The sequence below is a fragment of the Triticum dicoccoides genome, chromosome 7A (genome assembly GCF_002162155.2).
Source record: "Triticum dicoccoides isolate Atlit2015 ecotype Zavitan chromosome 7A, WEW_v2.0, whole genome shotgun sequence".
In the NCBI taxonomy this organism is placed as follows: domain Eukaryota; kingdom Viridiplantae; phylum Streptophyta; class Magnoliopsida; order Poales; family Poaceae; genus Triticum; species Triticum dicoccoides.
The window spans coordinates 418,942,471-418,961,448 of NC_041392.1; the positions used below are offsets into that span (position 1 = coordinate 418,942,471).

At 46.8% G+C, this 18,978-nt stretch overlaps 1 long non-coding RNA gene across 1 annotated transcript; it reads right to left on the reverse strand.

The window, feature by feature from the left end:
• Positions 1 to 8,334: 8,334 nt before the first annotated feature.
• LOC119332461 lies at positions 8,335 to 9,309 on the reverse strand. Its single transcript, XR_005160945.1, has 2 exons — positions 9,059 to 9,309; positions 8,335 to 8,937 (listed from the first exon to the last, which is right to left on the reverse strand). It is a non-coding gene; the product is annotated as an uncharacterized LOC119332461 (long non-coding RNA).
• Positions 9,310 to 18,978: the final 9,669 nt, after the last annotated feature.

The following is an 18,978-nucleotide window of genomic DNA, read 5'->3' on the forward strand; positions in this document are numbered from 1 at the left end:
ATTCAAAAAATTTATGCTCAGCTTTCTCTCAGTAATCGCTCCATTCTCGATACTTCTTGTATTGGCTCTTTTATGATGAAGACTATTGAATTCAAATGGGATTTATTGGAAAGAATTAAACGCAACTTTGAAGATTGGGATCTCGACAAAGGTAAGGAGTCAGGTATAACACCTAAGTTTGATTGTGTTAAATCTTTTATGGATACTGATGCTTTCCGTGAATTTAGCACTAAATATGGACTTGACTCTGAGATAGTAGCTTCTTTCTGTGAATCATTTGCTACTCATGTTGATCTCCCTAAGCAGAAGTGGTTTAAATATAATTCTCCCATTGAAGTAAAAGTAGTTGCACCTATTAAAGTTGAAGAAAAGAAAGTCACTTATAATTATCCTATTGTTCCTACTGCTTATGTTGAGAAACCACCTTTCCCTGTTAGAATAAAGGATCATGCTAAAGCTTCAACTGTAGTCAACAAAAGTAATATTAGGACACACAAACCCCCTGAGCAAGTTAAAGTTGAACCTAATATTTCTATGGTTAAAGATCTCGTGGCCGATAATATTGATGGGCGTGTTATTTACTTCTGTGATGAGACTGCTAGAATTGCTAGACCTGATACTAAAAATAAACATAGACCTGTTGTAGGCATGCCTGTTATTTCTGTTAAAATAGGATATCATTGCTATCATGCTTATGTGATATGGGTGCTAGTGCAAGTGCAATATCTCATTCCTTATACAAAGAAATTATGCATGATATTGCACCTGCTGAGATAGAATATATCGATGTTACCATTAAGCTTGCCAATAAAGATACTATTTCACCAATAGGGATTGTTAGAGATGTTGAAGTCTTGTGTGGGAAGGTTAAATATCCTATTGATTTTCTTGTTCTTGGTTCCCCACAAGATAGCTTTTGTCCCATTATATTTGGTAGACCCTTCTTGAATAGTGTTAATGCTAAGATAGACTGCAATAAGGATATTGTTTCTATTGGTTTAGGGGATATGTCTCATGAGTTTAATTTGCTAAGTTTCATAGACAACCCCGTGATGAGGAATTGCCTAGTAAAAATGAAATTATTGGTCTTGCTTCTATTGTCGTGCCTCCTACCGATCCTTTAGAACAATATTTGCTAGACCAGGAAAATGATCTCTTCATGAATGAAAGAAGGGAAATAGATGAAGTATTCTTTAAACAAGGACCTAATCTGAAACACAACTTGCCTGTTGAAATCCTAGGGGATCCTCCTCCACCCAAGGGTGATCCTGTGATTGAGCTTAAACCATTACCTGATACTCTTAAATATGCTATCTTGATGAAAAATAAGATATATCCTATTATTATTAGTGCTAACCTTTCAGAGAAGGAGGAAGATAAATTATTGAAAACTCTGAAGAAGCACCTGCTGCTATTGGATATACTCTTGATGATCTTAAGGGCATTAGTCCCACTCTATGTCAATACAAAATAAATTTGGAGAAAGACGCCAAACCAGTTATTGATAACCAATGACGGCTAAATCCTAAGATGAAAGAAGTGGTAAGAAAGGAAATATTAAAGCTCCTTTAGGCAGGTACAATTTATCCAGTTGCTGATAGTCAGTGGGTAAGTCCTGTCCATTGTGTCCCTAAGAAGGGAGGTATTACTGTTGTCCCTAATGATAAAGATGAATTGATACCGCAAAGAATTATAATAGTTTATAGGATGGTAATTGATTTCCGCAAATTAAATAAAGCTACTAAAAAGATCAGTACCCTTTGCCTTTTATTGATCAAATGCTAGAAAGATTATCCAAACATACACACTTTTGCTTTCTAGATGGTTACTCTGGTTTCTCTCAAATACATGTGTCAGCTGATGATCAAGAAAAGACCACTTTTACTTTCCCTTTCGGTACTTTTGCTTATAGACGTATGCCTTTTGGTTTATGTAATGCACCTGCTACCTTTCAAAGATGCGTGATGGCTGTATTCTCTGACTTTTTTGAAAATATTTGTGAGGTATTCATGGATGATTTCTCCGTTTATGGATCCTCTTTTGATGATTGCTTGAGAAACCTTGATTGAGTTTTGCAGAGATGTGAAGAAACTAATCTCGTTTTGAATTGGGAGAAGTGCCACTTTATGGTTAATGAAGGCATTGTCTTGGGGCATAAAATTTCTGAAAGAGGCATTGAAGTTGACAAAGCTAAAGTTGATGCTATTGAAAATATGACGTGTCCTAAGGACATCAAAGGTATAAGAAGTTTTCTGGGTCATGCCGCGTTACGAAGTGGGTAGAAGCTATTCCAACTATTAGTGCTGATCATAACACCTCTATTAAGATGCTTAAATAAGTTATTTTTTTTAGGTTTGGAGTCCCTAGATATTTAATGACTAATGGTGGTTCACATTTTATTCATGGTTCCTTTCGTAAAATGCTTGCTAAGTATGATTTTAATCATATAATTGCATCTCCTTATCACCCGCAGTCTAGTGGTCAAGTTGAATTGAGTAACAGAGAGCTGAAATCAATTTTGCAAAAGACTGTTAATAGATCTAGAAAGAATTGGTCCAAGAAACTTGATGATGCATTATGGGCCTATAGAACTGCATATAAAAACCCTATGGGTATGTCTTCGTATAAAATGGTTTATGGTAAAGCATGTCACTTACCTCTCAAACTAGAACATAAGGCATATTGGGCTATCAAAGAGCTCAACTATGACTTCAAACTTGCTGGTGAAAAGGGGCTATTTGACATTAGCTCACTTGATGAATGGAGAACCCAGGCCTATGAGAATGCCAAACTGTTTATAGAAAAAGTTAAAAGATGACATGACAAAAGGATACAAAAGCATGAGTTTTATATTGGTGATTATGTCTTGCTATACAACTCTCATTTGAGATTTTTTGTAGGCAAACTCCTCTCTAAATGGGAAGGTCCTTACGTCATCGAGGAGGTCTATCATTCCGGTGCCATAAAAATCAACAACTTCAAAGGCACAAATCCGGGGTGGTGAATGGTCAAAGAATCAAACATTATATCTCAGGTAATCCTATAAATGTTGAAACTAATGGTATTGAAACTGTAACCCCGGAGGAATACATAAAGGACACTTTCCGTAACGTTTCAGACTCCGAAAAGGAATAGGTACGTTGTACGGTAAGTAAACCGACTACAAAACAGTTCTAATGGCAATTTTTCTCCGTTTTGGAATATTTAATAAAATAGGAAAATAAGAAGCAGACCGGAAAGGACACGAGGCTTCCACAAGGGTCAGGGCGCGCCCTACCCCCTAGGCGCGCCCCCTGCCTCGTGGGCACCTCGTGCGCTCTCCGGACTCCGTTTTCTTGCAAAATACTTCTTTTGGTTGGTAAAAATTCATTATATAATCTCCCGAAGGTTTTGACCATCGTATCACGCAAATATCTCATGTTTTTGTTTCGAGTTGTTTCCTGCCAGGGTTGTCAAGGCCAGGCATCATGTCGTCTCCCTCTTCCTCCAACAATGAGGGCAACGATGCTTGGCTAATGAAAATAGAGCTGAAGAGAGAAGAACCCGGAGAGATCAACAAGGATGATGGGATCAAGAAGGCCATGGGGGATCAAGTCCCGACAGTAGTAGAAGCAGACATCCTTCAACCTCACCACAATCTCTTTACCACAATGGAGATTGAAGCTCTCAAGATGATTGAGTTAGCTCGCATTCAAAACAAGTATCTCACAAGTGAAAATATTTTGTTGAAGGAGCATATCATCGCACTCAAGGGCATTATCCGCAAATTGGAGGATCTCCTACACTCGGTGTGCGACTATCCATCATCGCCAACACCTTCGTCGCCAACAAAGAAGAACTGAGCATCGGGTATGGGCACTCCCCTTGGCAACTGCCAAGCTTGGGGGAGTGCCCCGGTATCGTATCACCATCACTTTTATCTTTACTGTTTTTCTTAGTTTGATCCTTTTGATAATATCTTGATCTAGTAGAATAAAGTTTTAGTATGATCTAGTTGCGAGTTTTGCTTTATGATTCTTCTATGTAATCGAGTCCATGAGCTATATATAATAAAGATTAGTGTTGAGTCAAGGGCTTGATTATCTTTCTATGACCTTGAGGGAACAAAATAAAAGAGAAAGAATAAAAAGAAATAAAGAGATCATATGGATCTTATGGAGAGTAATGAGCTCACATATAAAGAGTATGATGAATAAAAGTTGTTGAGAGTTGACAAACATAGTTTTGGTCATCATTGCAATTAATAGGAAGTAATAAAGAAAGAGAGGTCTTCACATATAAATATATTATGTTGGACATCTTTTATGATTGTGAGCACTCATTAAAGTATGATATGCTAAAGAGTTGATGTTGGACAAGGAAGACAACGTAATGGGTTATGTTTTATTACATCTGAGATAAATTATATTGTCATGGATCATCCAACGTGTTGAGCTTACCTTTCCCTCTCATGCTAGCCAAGTTGTTTGCACCAAGTAGAAATACAACTTGTGCTTCCAAATATCCCTAAACCCAGTTTTGCCATGAGAGTCCACCATACCTACCTATGGATTGAGTAAGATCCTTCAAGTAATTTGTCATTGGTGCATGCAATAAAAAATTGCCTTCTAAATATGTATGACTTATTAATGTGGAGAAAATAAGCTTTATACGAGATTGTGATATGGAAGAAATAAAAGCGACGGACTGCATAATGAAGGTCCATATCACAGGTGGCAATATAAAGTGATGTTCTTTTGCATTAAGATTTTGTGCATCCAACCATAAAAGCGCATGACAACCTCTGCTTCCCTCTATGAAGGGCCTATATTTTACTTTTATCTTCTACCTTATATAAGAGTCATGGTGATATTCACCTTTCCTTTTTACATTTTATCCTTTGGCAAGCACAATGTGTTGGAAACATCCAGATACATATAGCTAATTGGATGTGGGTTTGCATGAACTATTATTGTTGACGTTACCCTTGAGGTAAAAAGTTGGGAGGCAAAACTATAAGCCCCTATCATTCTCTGTGTACGATTAAAACTCGATACCCATAAGTATTGCCTGAGTGTTAGCAATTGTGAAAGACTAAATGATAGTTGAGTATGGGGACTTGCTGAAAAGCTCTTATATTGACTCTTTCCTATGTTATGATAAATTTCAATTGCCTCAATGACTAAGATTAGAGTTTGTTGGTTCTCAATGAAGTTTATGATTCATACTTGAAATTGTGATTGAATTGTTACTTTAGCATAAGAGATCATATGTTGTTGTTCTAAGAATGATCTTGATGCCCTCATGTCTGTATTTTATTTTATCGAAACCTCTATCTCCAAACATGTGGACATATTTTTTGATTTTGGCTTTCGCTTGAGGACAAGAGAGGTCTAAGCTTGGGGGAGTTGATACGTCCATTTTGCATCATATATTTATATTGATATTTATTGCATTATGGGTTGTTATTACACATTATGTCACAATACTTATGCCTATTCTCTTTTATTTTACAAGGTTTACATGAAGAGGGGGAATGCCGACAGCTGGAATTCTGGGCTGGAAAAGGACCAAATATTAGAGACCTATTATGCACAGCTCCAAAAGTCCTGAAACTTCACGGAAGTTATTTTCAGAATATATAAAAAATACTGAGCGAAGAAAGCACCAGAGGGGGCCACCCACCAGCCACAAGGGTGGGGGTGCGCCCTACCCCCCTGGGCACGCGCCCTGCCTCGTGGGCCCCCTAGTGGCCTTCTGATGCCCATCTTTGGCTATATGAAGTCTTTCGTCCAAGGAAAAATCATAAGCAAGCTTTCGGGAAGAAACTCCGCTGCCACGAGGCGGAACCTTGGCGGAACCAATCTAGGGCTCCGGCAGAGCTGTTCTGCGGGGGAAACTTCCCTCTGGGAGGGGGAAATCATCACCATCGTCATCACCAACGATCCTCTCATCGGGAGGGGGTTAATATCCATCAACATCTTATAACACCCATGATGCGGCTATATCTCCCACGTGTCGGAGCATGCCTTAGAGGCATAACCGCATGGTAGGCATGTCGCAAGAGGGGTAATCTTTACACATCCCATGTACTGAAAAAGAAGGGATAAAGAGTCGTATTACAATCTCCACTTCACACAATACATAAATATATCATACATCATCCAGAATACAATCAAGGTCCGACTATAGAACCAAAATAAAGAAAGACAACCCCAAACGCTAGATACCCGATCACCCCAACTGGGCTCCACTACTGATCAACAGGAAATGAAACAAAACAATGATCAAGATTATCATCGAGCTCCCACTTGAGCTTGGTTGCATCACCTGCACTGGTATCATCGGCACCTGCAACTGTTTGGAAGTATCTGTGAGTCATGAGGACTCAACAATCTCACACCCGCGAGATCAAGACTATTTAAGCTTATCGGTAGGAAAGGGGTAATGAGGTGGAGCTGCAGTAAGCACTAAGCATATATGGTGGCTAACTTACGCAAATAAGAGCAAGAAGAGAGGCAACACAGCGGTCGTGAACTAGAAGTGATCAAGAATTGAACCTGAAACTACTTACGTTCAAGCATAACACAAGAACCGTGTTCACTTCCCAGACTCCGCCGGAAAGAGACCATCACGGCTACACACGCGGTTGATTCATTTTAATTAAGTTAAGTGTCAAGTTCTCTACAACCGGACGTTAACAAATTCCCATCTGCCCATAATCGCGAGCATGGCTTTCGAAAGTTCAAACCCTGCAGGGGTGTCCCAACTTAGCCCATCACAAGATCTCACGGTCAACGAAGGATATTCCTTCTCCCAGGAAGACCCGATCAGACTCGGAATCCCGGTTACAAGACATTTTGACAATGGTAAAACAAGACCAGCAAGACCGCCCGATGCGCCGACATCCCGATAGGAGCTGCACATATCTCGTTCTCAAGGCAACACCAAATGAGACAAGCTACGAGTAAAACCAGACCTCGAGTTTTCCCGAGGTGGCCCCGCAAGCGGCTCGGTTCGGACCAACACTTAGACAAGCACTGGCCCGGGGGGGGGGGTTAAAATAAAGATGACCCTTGGGTTGGCCGACCCAAGGGAAGGGTAGTAGGTTGTTTGGCAAATGTAAAACCAAGGTTGGGCCTTGCTGGAGGAGTTTTATTCAAAGCGAACTTTCAAGGGGGGTCCCATAACACCCAACCGCGTTAGGGACACAAAATCAAGGAACATAACACCGGTATGACGGAAACTAGGGCGGCAAGAGTGGAACAAAACACCAGGCATAAGGCCGAGCCTTCCACCCTTTACCAAGTATATAGATGCATTAAAGTAAATAAGAGATTATAATGATATCCCAACAATATCCATGTTCCAACATGGAACAAGCTTCATCTTCACCTGCAACTAGCAACGCTATAAGAGGGGCTGAGCAAAAGCGGTAACATAGCCAAACAACGGTTTGCTAGGAAGAGTGGGTTAGAGGCTTGACCTGACAATATGGGAGGCATGATATAGCAAGTGGTAGGTAGCGCGGCATAGCAATAGAGCGAACAACTAGCAAGCAAAGATAAAGTGATTTCGAGGGTATGGTCATCTTGCCTGAGGTCCTGCAAGGAAGAAGAACGAGTCCATGAAGAAGACAAATGGACGTAGTCGAACGGATCCTCGCAACCCTGGAACGAAAACGAAGCTAACGGGAGAAGCAACCCGGAAAGAATCAAGCAACATAGTAAACAACCATCACATAAGCATGTCATGATGCACAACCAAGTATGATGCATGTCCGGTTTAATGAGGCATGGCATGGAAAATGCACAAACAACTCTACAAGTTAAGTGGAGCTCAATATGGAACGAGTTGCATATTGACGAAACACAACATGACTTATTTAGTTCTCTCTCGTTTATGTACTCAACAATATTAAATGTTAATAACATGGCAAGAGGTGAAACATAATAAAACTACCTATCTAGGCAAGTTTAAATGAGGCTGGAACAACAAACAACAAGTCTGAAAAATCCTCATATGCATATTACGAATTTGGTACTGTTTTGTCCTAAAGCATATTTTAGAGTTGTTAAACATGCAAGATGAGTGCACCATGTTAAACTAGGCAATTTTCAACCCCATTTACATATAAAGATTATTTAAGTCCGTGCTATGGTTAATTAGTTATGAAATAAATCATTTTGACATGGCATCTAAGCAAAATTTAATCAAAAATCATTTTAAGCATTTTAAACATGGATGAAAGTTGTATATTATTTATCTACACAAAATTCTAAGCATTTTACATATATAACTTATTTCAAACCGATGCATGGTTATTCAGTTATTAAATGCATGAACGGCAAGGGGTAATCTGTAAATATTCAGTTTTTGGGATAAATGGCAAAATTCGTAGTGCACGAAAAAAAATGCATGGGCCGAAATCTGGCTGGCCCAGCAGCGCATAGGAGAGGGGCTGGGCGCGTCCTCACCCATGGGCTTCGGCCCGGTCAGAGGACAAGCTGGCAGGCCGCATCTGGGTGAGGAGGCGTGCTGGGCCGACACGGGAAGCAATGCGGGCGTCAACGAAGAAACTGGGCGCTCGTCGTCTCGTTCGTGAAGCAGGGATCGAGCAGGTGGCGGCTTTCGCTCCAGGAAGAAGAACGAGGCGGTGCTGGGACTTGAACAGGCGGCGCAGATGGTCAGGAACGGGCAGCGCCGAGTGGATCTGGACAGAGACAAGGTCTTGGCGACGGCAGCTTGGCGCGAAGACGACGAACGGTGCGGCGGCTTGCTCCGGGTGGTGAGGAATGGAAGGCGGCGGGGAAAGGGACTTGGCGGCGGCTGGTCCACGCGTAATCGAGGCAGAGCGGCTGGGCGCTTGTCCTATGACGAGGCCGAGGAGGCAGCATCCATGGCGAGGCTCGGCGAGGATGAAGACGGCGCAGGCGAGGAGCTCATCAGGCAACGGTGCTGTTACAAAGAATAGAGAGAGAGAGAGAGAAACGGGTGAGAGATAGGGAGCAGCGAGGGAGACGAAGGAAAGAAGCAGGGGCGCGAGACAGGGCCTGGAGTCGTCGGGTTGGTCACCGACGTGAGGAGGCAGGGAGCAGTGGGGCCTCGGTTGCTGCTGCTATTCACCGCCAGCGACTGGATCGGGATGGGCTTGCTCCGACGAGATGTGTGCAGAGGAGGCGGGGGTCGAGAGGCGCGGGAGGTGACAAGGCAGTGGCAGCTCTCTCGATCCCTTCGGGGAACAAGGCAGGAGGAGGGGGGCTCGCTGGTTGGACCGGGATGGATCCTGAGGAACCAGGTGGAGTGGCGGCGGGGAGGAGGTATGGATGGGACAACCATCCTAGATTCTAGGGTTAGGTTGATTTGGCAGGTGGTCTTATATATATAGCAAGTGGATTTTGATAGGGGCATTTGGTCCCTCCGATTTTAATCGGACGGTCCCGGATAAATAGGCTAGGGCGTCCAAACAAAGAAATAAAGACATTTTAGGGATGTTTGGGGATGATCCGGACCCAATGGTGACGTCTGAGCGATTCGGGTTCGGGGCAGCATTTGGACGCGCGAGGGGTTTGACGAAAGGCCAAAGATAAAGGGGGGTTAGGAGGGGTTTTCGGAACCTCCGATTGCGACCGTTGGTTCCGATCGAGAGGGAGGATAGGTAGGCCTAGGTGGGCTGGTTGTGACTGTGTAGATGGCCGAGGGCCGCGGGAGAGAAGAGAGAGAGAGAGACCCGACAGCAGTTTTCGGAGACCGAAAACGTCGGACGAAAAGACCGGCTATAATGCCGCTATATGTATCCGTTGGGGCATCAAACAGACTCCGAATGCGATGAAACTTGGCAGGCGGTCTACCAACACTATAATAAGATCGCACGCGAACTTTCATCCCATTCCGAGAAAATTTTCCGGCCACTTATAAAATAATATTTCGGACATGCCACGGGCGCGTGCGAGTGTGGTCGGGCTCAGAACGGACAACAGAAAGAACGGGGAGGCTAGGACGGATGCAAGTTTTGAAAACATGATGATGCAATGCACATGATGACATGGAAAGATGCGACACGCAAGCAAATGACATGGCAATGACAGTGAATAACTAGAAGATACCTGGCGCATCGGTCTCGGGGCGTCACACATCTTCACCAGCACCATCTCATCTCAAACCCTAGTTCATCTCTTGTATCCAATCTTTGTATCCAAACCTCAGATTGGTACCTATGGGTTGCTAGTAGTGTTGATTACTCCTTGTAGTTGATGCTAGTTGGTTTACTTGGTGGAAGATCATATGTTCAGATCAATTATGCATATTAATACCCCTCTGATTATGAACTTGAATATGCTTTGTGAGTAGCTACGTTTGTTCTTGAGGACATGGGAGAAGTCTTGCTATAAGTAGTCATGTGAATTTGGTATTCGTTCGATATTTTGATGAGATGTATGTTGTCTCTCCTCTAGTGGTGTTATGTGAACGTCGACTACATGACACTTCACCATTGTTTGGGCCTAGAGGAAGACATTGGGAAGTAATAAGTAGATGATGGGTTGTTAGAGCGACAGAAGCTTAAACCCTAGTTTATGTGTTGCTTCGTAAGGGGCTGATTTGGATCCATATGTTTCATGCTATGGTTAGGTTTACCTTAATACTTCTGTTGTAGTTGCGGATGCTTGCAATAGGGGTTAATCATAAGTGGGATGCTTGTCCAAGTAAGGATAGTACTTAAGCACCGGTCCACCCACATATCAAATTATCAAAGTACCAAACGCGAATCATATGAACGTGATGAAAACTAGCTTGACGATAATTCCCATGTGTCCTCGGGTGCGCTTTCCTTCATATAAGAGTTTGTCCAGGCTTGTCCTTTGCTACAAAAAGGATTGGGTTCACAAAACTAGCTTGATGATAATTCCCATGTGTCCTCGGGAGTGCTTTCCTTCATATAAGAGTTTGTCCAGGCTTGCCCTTTGCTACAAAAAGGATTGGGTTCACAAAACTTTTATTACTTGCTATTCGTTACAAATTATCTTATCACAAAACTATCTTGTTACCGATAATTTCAATGCTTGCAGAGAATACCTTGCTGAAAACCGCTTATCATTTCCTTCTGCTCCTCGTTGGGTTCGACACTCTTACTTATCAAAAGGACTACGATAGATCCCCTATACTTGTGGGTCATCAAAGGTTGCGGTGGTGGAAATAGGGTTTTGTGGTGCTCCTGGATGTTTTCGGGGTATGTCAATATATATAGGAGGAAGAAGTAGGTCGGTGGAGCAACGAGGGGCCCACGAGGGTGGAGGGCGTGCCCAGGGGGGTAGGCGCGCCCCCCTGCCTCGTGGCCTCCTCGATTGTTTCTTAACGTCCACTCCCAATCCCCTGGATCACGTTTGTTCCAGAAATAACTCTCCAGAAGGTTTCATTCCGTTTGGATTCCGTTTGATATTCTTTTTCTATGAAACACTAAATATGCAAAAAAACAGCAATTTGGGCTAGGCCTCCGGTTAATAGGTTAGTCCCAAAAATAATGTAGAAGTGTAAAATAAAGCCCATTAACATCCAAAAGAGATAGTATAATAGCATGGAACAACCAAAAATTATAGATACGTTGGAGACGTATCAGATACTACTCGCCATTGAAGGCAAGTTCGGGGGCTACTGAGGGAGTCCTGGATTAAGGGTTCCTCGGGTGTCCGGGCTGTGTAATATGGGCTGGACTGATGGGCCATGAAGATACAAGGTAGAAGGCCTCCCTTGATGTCCGGATAGGAATCTCCTTTGCGTGGATGGCAAGATTGGCGTCTGGATGTATAGTTTCCTTCTTCTATAAACCGACTCTGTACAACCCTAGACCCCTGAGGTATCTATATAAACCAGAGGGGCTAGTCCCTAGAGGCTATCAGGATTCATATAGGCTAGACATCTAGGGTTTAGCCATGATGATCTCGAGGTAACTCTTGTAACCCCTATACTCATCAAAGTCAATCAAGCAGGAAGTAGGGTTTTACCTCCATTAAGAGGGACCGAACCTGGGTAAACATTGTGTCCCCTTTGTCTCCTGTTACCTTCGATCTTCAGAAGCACAGTTCGGGACCCCTACTCGAGATAAGCCAGTTTTGACACCGACAGGGATTACAACCCCTTTTACACGTCGGGTTGCGAGTAGTTGTTATTTGTGTGCAGGTGTTGTTTACGTTGTGTTGCTTGGTTCTCCTACTGGTTCGATAACCTTGGTTTCGTATCTGAGGGAAATACCTACCGCCGTTGTGCTGTATCATCCCTTCCTCTTTGGGGAAATACCTACATAGATTCAAGCGACATCAGGATGACAACCTCGGCGCCATACACGAGGAAGAAGGGTGTGAAGCCGGTTGCTCGATTCGGCATGGTCCGGAGACTCCAAAGGACGGTCGGCAGTTCCTCGATCCAGCAGCCGGCAGAGCGCTCCAGTGGCTCGACCAGCCGAGGCTTGATGCCGAACAGGATGAGACCGTTTGCTCGCTCCACCTGGACGTTTGACTGCGGATGGGCAACAGACACTAGGTCCAATCAGATGCCCTGCGTCGTGCAAAAAATGGGCCAAGGCGCCTTTGGCAAAGTTTGTGCCATTGTCGGTGATTATGCTATGCGGGATGCTGAACCAGACGGTGATATCCGCGATGAACGTGACAACAGTTGGACCATTAAGTTTCTTGATTGGCCTTGCCTCGATCCACTTTGTGAACTTGTCCATGGCAACTAGCAAATTGGTCATGCCGCCTTGTGCTTTCTTGAATGGGCCCACCATATCCAACCCCCATACAACAAACATCCAATTAAGGGGGATGGTCTTGAGTGTAGAGGCTGGCAGGTGTTGTCTGGAGCTGAAGCGCTGGCACCCCTTGCACTTGCGGACCAACTCCTTGGCATCGTCCAAAGCAATCGGCCAGAAGAAACCATGGCGGAAAGCTTTGGCAACGAGGGATTTGGAGGCAGCATGGTGGCCACATTCGCCTTGGTGAATATCCCTGAGGATTGTTATGCTCTTCTTCGGCTCCACGCAGCACTGGAAGACACCAGTCACACTGCACCTGATGAGCTCTCTGTTGACAATTGTGTATGCTGCCGCCCGACGTTGCACCTACCGGGCCAAGATCTCGTCGGCTGGTAGTTCTTGGCTCACCAGAAAAATGAGGATGGGCTGTGCCCAAGATGGAGCTTCTCCCACTGTCATGACAACAACCGGTACCAGGGTGGTCGGGTTGGGAGGTGGCGGGTCGGAGCCGGCCACTGCTTGTTGCATCACTAAAGTCCCCAGGCCGACTACAGCAGTCCCCAGGCTGAGTTCTGAAGTCCCCGGGACGGATTCGGGTTCTGTAGCCCCCGGGCCACTTGCCGAAGTCCTCGGGCCGACTGCTGAAGTCCCCGAGCCGGATCCAACTGCTCTGGGGTCAGCTGGCGTGAAGATGGACTCTAATTCCGGCGAAGGCTTGATAGACGGCTTTACGATTGCACACATCTTGCTGCGTGTTTGCGGCGTCGAGCAGCTCCTGGAGGCACAACATTTGGCTGCGCCGCTCGTCGCCCTCCAGGTGCTTGAGTTCTTCTGTCGCCGCCTGGGGCGGCGTGTAGGTTCTGCGCTGGATTGGCATAAATCGGGCGTCCGACCGCTAGCTTGCTGGCTATGGCCATGCCATGTTGCCGAACAGCGCAGGCTCGGCTGGGCTCGCCAGCAGCCGGCCTACCGCCCGTGATGCGGTCGATCTCACGCTGGTTGGCCTCAGCGTGACGCTTCATGGCCACCATCTTGTTAGTGCTGTCAAGGAGCATGACATAGAATGCCTCCAGGGTCGCCCCATCGGCGTTGGCAGCAATGGGGGTGGCCGGGTCCTGCATAGCCGCTCGCGATGTGTCCTAGGCGGCCCCAACGGAGTCCCTGCTGTGGCCAGTGACCATCACCTCCATGACGACGTCAGCGCAGGCGTCGCAGGCGACAGGAGGGAGCGGGTCGGTGATGACCACCACGTTGCCGGGGAAGGCATCGGTGGAGGCTGCATCAGAGACGTCAAGTGCCTTGAAGAGCTCGGTGAAGGGGTCGACAGAGCCAACGGACTCTGCGTCGGAGGCAGGCTCATCGGAGAGGCTAACCATGCTAAGGAGGTCGACGAGGCAGCTCGCGGGGCAGGCTGCTCCCGCGCCGTGCGGTGCGCTGGCGCAAGCGCAAGTGGGCGTGCCGGGCTGGCTGATCAGGCCGACCACGACATGCTTGCCAGAGAGGAAGAGGGTTCCCGTCCAGAACATGTCTCCGGCTGACGCTGCGTTAGGCCCCACGGTGGGCACCAATTGTCGGGGTATTCTCGCGACAGATGCCAGGGGTGGCTTATCATGGATGGGGCCAAGAGGACGTCATCGGGCCCTGGAAGCGGGAATGGGCGAGATCTTGATCGCACATGAGTTTTACCCAGGTTCAGGGCTCTCCGAGGAGATAACACCCCTAGTCCTGCTCTGCGGAGTCTCTGCATGATGACTATGATCCAATGGGGGCTACAAGCTTGCTCCTTGAGCTGTGTCACTAGAGAAGGAAGAAGGGCAGAGCTGCTACCTTGCTTTCTGTAGCTATGGTGTGTGTGTGGCGTGTGAGCTGAACCCCTTGCATGGGAGAGCCTGGGGGTTTAGATAGGCTTACCCCAGGGGTACAATGGTAATACGGTCGGGTGTAGGACTGTCGGTGTCAAAACCGGCGGATCTCGCGTAGGGGGTCCCGAACTGTGTGTCTAGGCCGGATGGTAACAAGAGGCAGGGGACACGATGTTTTACCCATGTTTGGGCCCTCTTGATGGAGGTAAAACCCTACGTCATGCTTGATTGATATTGATGATATGGGTAGTACAAGAGTAGATCTACCATGAGATCAGAGAGGCTAAACCCTAGAAGCTAGCCTATGATATGATTGTTGTTCGTCCTATGAACTAAAACCCTCCGGTTTATATAGACACCGGAGCGGGCTAGGGTTACACAGAGTCGGTTACAATGTTAGGAGATCTACATATCTGTATTGCCAAGCTTGCCTTCCACGCCAAGGAAAGTCCTTCCGGACACGGGACGAAGTCTTCAATCTTGTATCTTCATAGTACAGGAGTCCGGCCGAAGGTATAGTCCAGGACTCCTCAGTAGCCCCCGAACCAGGCTTCAATGACGATGAGTCCGGCACGCAAATTGTCTTCGGCATTGCAAGGCGGTTTCTCCTCCAAATTCCGTGTACCTGTTGAATAGTGTCCGGTTTCTTGTAAATGTAGTGCTCCTTGGCTTCTACGCCCAATAATGGCCGTTTTCCACGTGTCAAACGAATACAAAAAGTCAGGGTGTTGTGTTTTTTTATATTTACACCCCTAGTCGCGTGAATGAGCCGCCTATTTAAGGGGACGAGGATTTAGATCCAAACCACACCTTCTCCCCTTCGCGAGTATTCATCAAAGCGTATCCGACAGAGGTCCATTCCATCATGGCCGGCTGCCGCAGCTCCTCCTCTCGCCCTTCCAGCCCTCATCCTGGAGATTGGAAGAGGTGCTCCATCCCGCACAGTGAGCTAGTGACGCTCCAGGCCAAGGGATTTCTTCCCCCGGCCTATATGGTCCCGGTTCGAGCCGGACTTGCCACCTACAATGGCGGAGAGCAAGCGGAGAGCGCCCCCAATCCCTCCAAAGGAGAGTGGGTATGCCTTGTCCCTACTTAATAAGAGGGCTCGGATTTCCAATTCATCCGTTTCTCCGGGGGCTCCTGGAGTTCTATGGCCTCCAGCTGCACAACCTCACGCCTGCCTCCATATTGCATATCGCGGGCTTCGTAGCCCTTTGCGAGCTGTTTTTGGGATGCGAGGCTCATTTCGCGCTGTGGAAAAGGCTATTCTTCCTCGTGCCCTATTCTAAGAAGGGGTCAATATATCAAGTGGGCGGAGCTGAAGTGTGGCGCATCGCTGGGACCGGATATCTATCCGGAACCCCAAAGAAGGCATCCGAGGACTGGCCTTCGGAATGGTTTTATATAGAGGACCTCCCACTACCAGATCCTGTCCGGATCGGCCTCCCTGAGTTCGACGGTGCTCCCCTAAAGAAGCGCCTAAGCTGGCGTCCACGGAGCCCTCAGAGGGAAAGTGACAGGGACGTTCTTTACCTGATGGGCCGGATAAGATCGTTAGCTCATTCTGGACTAACCATGATCGGGGTCATGGCCGCATGCATCATGCGAGGGGTGCAGCCGCTTCAGTATAGAGGCCGCCCCATGTGGGACTTCAACGGGGAGGACGATGCCACCCGCCACGGCCGTAAGGGGCCGGATTCGGCTGCCGCTCTAATAAAGACCTTGTCCGCTTTGTACAAGGGAGAAGAGGAGGAATTTCTCCGCGTCAACCCACAGGGTGGATTTTCTATGTACAATCCCCCAAGTTGGGTAAGTGGAAACTTTTACTTGCCCATTCGTTTTATATTCCCATTGTTAAATATTCAGTCTAACGACTTCAATGCAGGAACTGTGCCAGGCTATTATAGAAATAAACAGCCCTCCCCCACAACCCGAGGACCCGGGACGGTCCCTCGACCCGGCCTCTCAAGAGGATCCGGACCTATCTGTGGAGCTGATTGATGGGGTGTTTCATCAATTGAGCAAGGACAACGCCTTGGTGGCCATTACGGCCGATTACCCAGGGCTACTCCCAGCCTCACAGGTAACTGAGACCGAAGTCCCAACACTTTGAAAAGGGATCTATCCTCGCGTGTTTTCGATTGCTGTATGACAACCGTGTTTTGCAGGGGAGGTCCCTGAGAAGGGAGGCCGAGCCTGCGGTGACTGGACAACAAGGGGCGGCAAGGCCCTGCGGGCTGAAAAGAAGTGCGGTCCGGACTGAGATGCCAGCGCAAAGGTATAGCGCGCCATCTTATTCCCAGGTGTTATTCCTTCAAGGCATATTAACGCTCGTGCTGTCTTCAGGACGAAGAGACCTCGCCAGACTATATCCGTAGAGGCTGCCAATCGCGCCTCCACTAGCCAAGCTCCAAAGCCTGGTCCGGAGGCAGAGGTGAACACGAGGCGCACACCGGACGCTCCTCCGACAGAGGATGCGGACAGGCTGTCTGCCACCAATTCCGAGGTGGAGAGTTCCATGAACCACAGGCGTTGCCGGATAGTTCTTCGCGATGCTTGTTTCTCCCAAGAGGCATTGGATGCCTTCAAATCTGGAGATGCGTACCTCCATGCCACTCAAAATGGTCTAGCCAGAGCCACAGAGCAATATGTAAAAGACATACAGGTAAGAAAATTTTGGTAACTATATATATATACCAGTAGCCCCCGAGACTTGAAACAGTTAGGATAAATAATTTAAGGATCATCTGTTATGCAGGTTCTTATAGAAAAGAATACCCCGCTGTCCCAGGAGCTGGGAGAGTGCAAAGCCCAGCTTGAGGCTGCACTAGCCGCGGCAGGGGAGCCCAAGGAGACCCCCTCTGGTAATATACGCTTCGAAAGATAAGTATTTTGCAAAGTGCGGCGTGGGTGCAAATCTGACAAATTAAATTGCAGATGGCGCCGGATTAAATCCGAAAGAGAAACAACTCCGACGCCAGCTAAAGGCTGGTGAGAGCGTGCTGACCAAGGTGAGGCGAGAGAAGAACGATCTCCAAGATGCCAACACCAAGCTGGGCGTTGAACTGAAGCATGTTCGTGCCCAGCTGTTGGACTCCGTGAAGGAGAATCAGCGGCTTCGACGCGGCATATATAGTAAGTGCTTAAACGAACTTTGAAAAAAAAGAGTTCGGCGAGGAAGTCGACTAACAGGGGAATGTCTGTAGGTATGCTAACAGGTCGTCCTGTAGAGAAATGCCCGGTTCTACGGGTGACCTTCTTCCCGAGTTCTCGCAACTGCACGAGCGAGTTCGGTAGGTGATGCAAAGCGTCGCCCAGGTCTTGTGGCCATCCGTCTCCATGCCCGAAGGCCTTGGAGAGCTTGTAGAGTAGCTGAAGGGAGCCCGGCAGCGCTTCCGATTATGGAAGATGTCGGCCTGCCATTAAGGCGGCAGGGAGCCTAGGCCATGGTGAAGACGCGGTACACGAAGGCTGACCCGAACGACATGGCCGAGGTCGGACCCGTGGGGCCCGATGGGAAGGAGATCCCTGTGAGCTTAGTATACGGCCAAGTAGAATTGGCCGCAAAGTATTCCCAACAGGACTGTAAACTAGACAGCCTGTTAGATGGTATTGAAGAGTAATACAATCAGTCAGATTGACTATGTAATTATAATGGACATTTGTAATGCCTTCTAGCCGGATTGTAGATCGTTTGTCATGGCCGAACTTTTCGCTTCAACCTCGGGACCTGACGGTCCGAAGTGTGTCCGAATACCCTCGCGGTTATATAAGAACCGGGGTATGCATGGAGACCAGGCGTAGGGGTCATTAGTGCTTGAACAGACAAGTGCCCAACTAGTTATGTTATATTACATGGTTAGTAAGAAACATCTTCCAGGGAGAATAGTTCCGTTAGGGATTCCTTTCCCTGAGAGGCATGCCCTAAAGTGCATGTCCATTCTGCGAAAAGAGGCGCAGGAAAAACATCTGGGGGCGTATAGATAAAATAAAAAAGATCATCTTTAGTTCACCGACCGAATATTCCCTAAAGAACGCTAGCTTTCGGCTTCACCCAGTTTGAGGTACACATCCGGCTGACCCGGCAGTAACAATCGCAGAGGTGCTCCCTTTACCACCTAGCCGAACAATCGGGAACGTAGGGGTAAGCACAGGAGCCAGGCAACCCAACTTGGCCAAAACATAAGTCATATCGATGCATATCATGGCGAATAAAAGATACATGCAGAAGTGTGACACATGTGTTGGGCATGAAGCCCGTATAAATAAGCTTATGTTTAAAGAAGCCCCCAGGTTTAATGAGCGCGGATAGCGTGTCATTTTATGAGCCTTTGAAGGCTATAAGAGAAAGAGAGGAGAAGGAGAGAAATCTAAGACAGAAAGTATATAAAA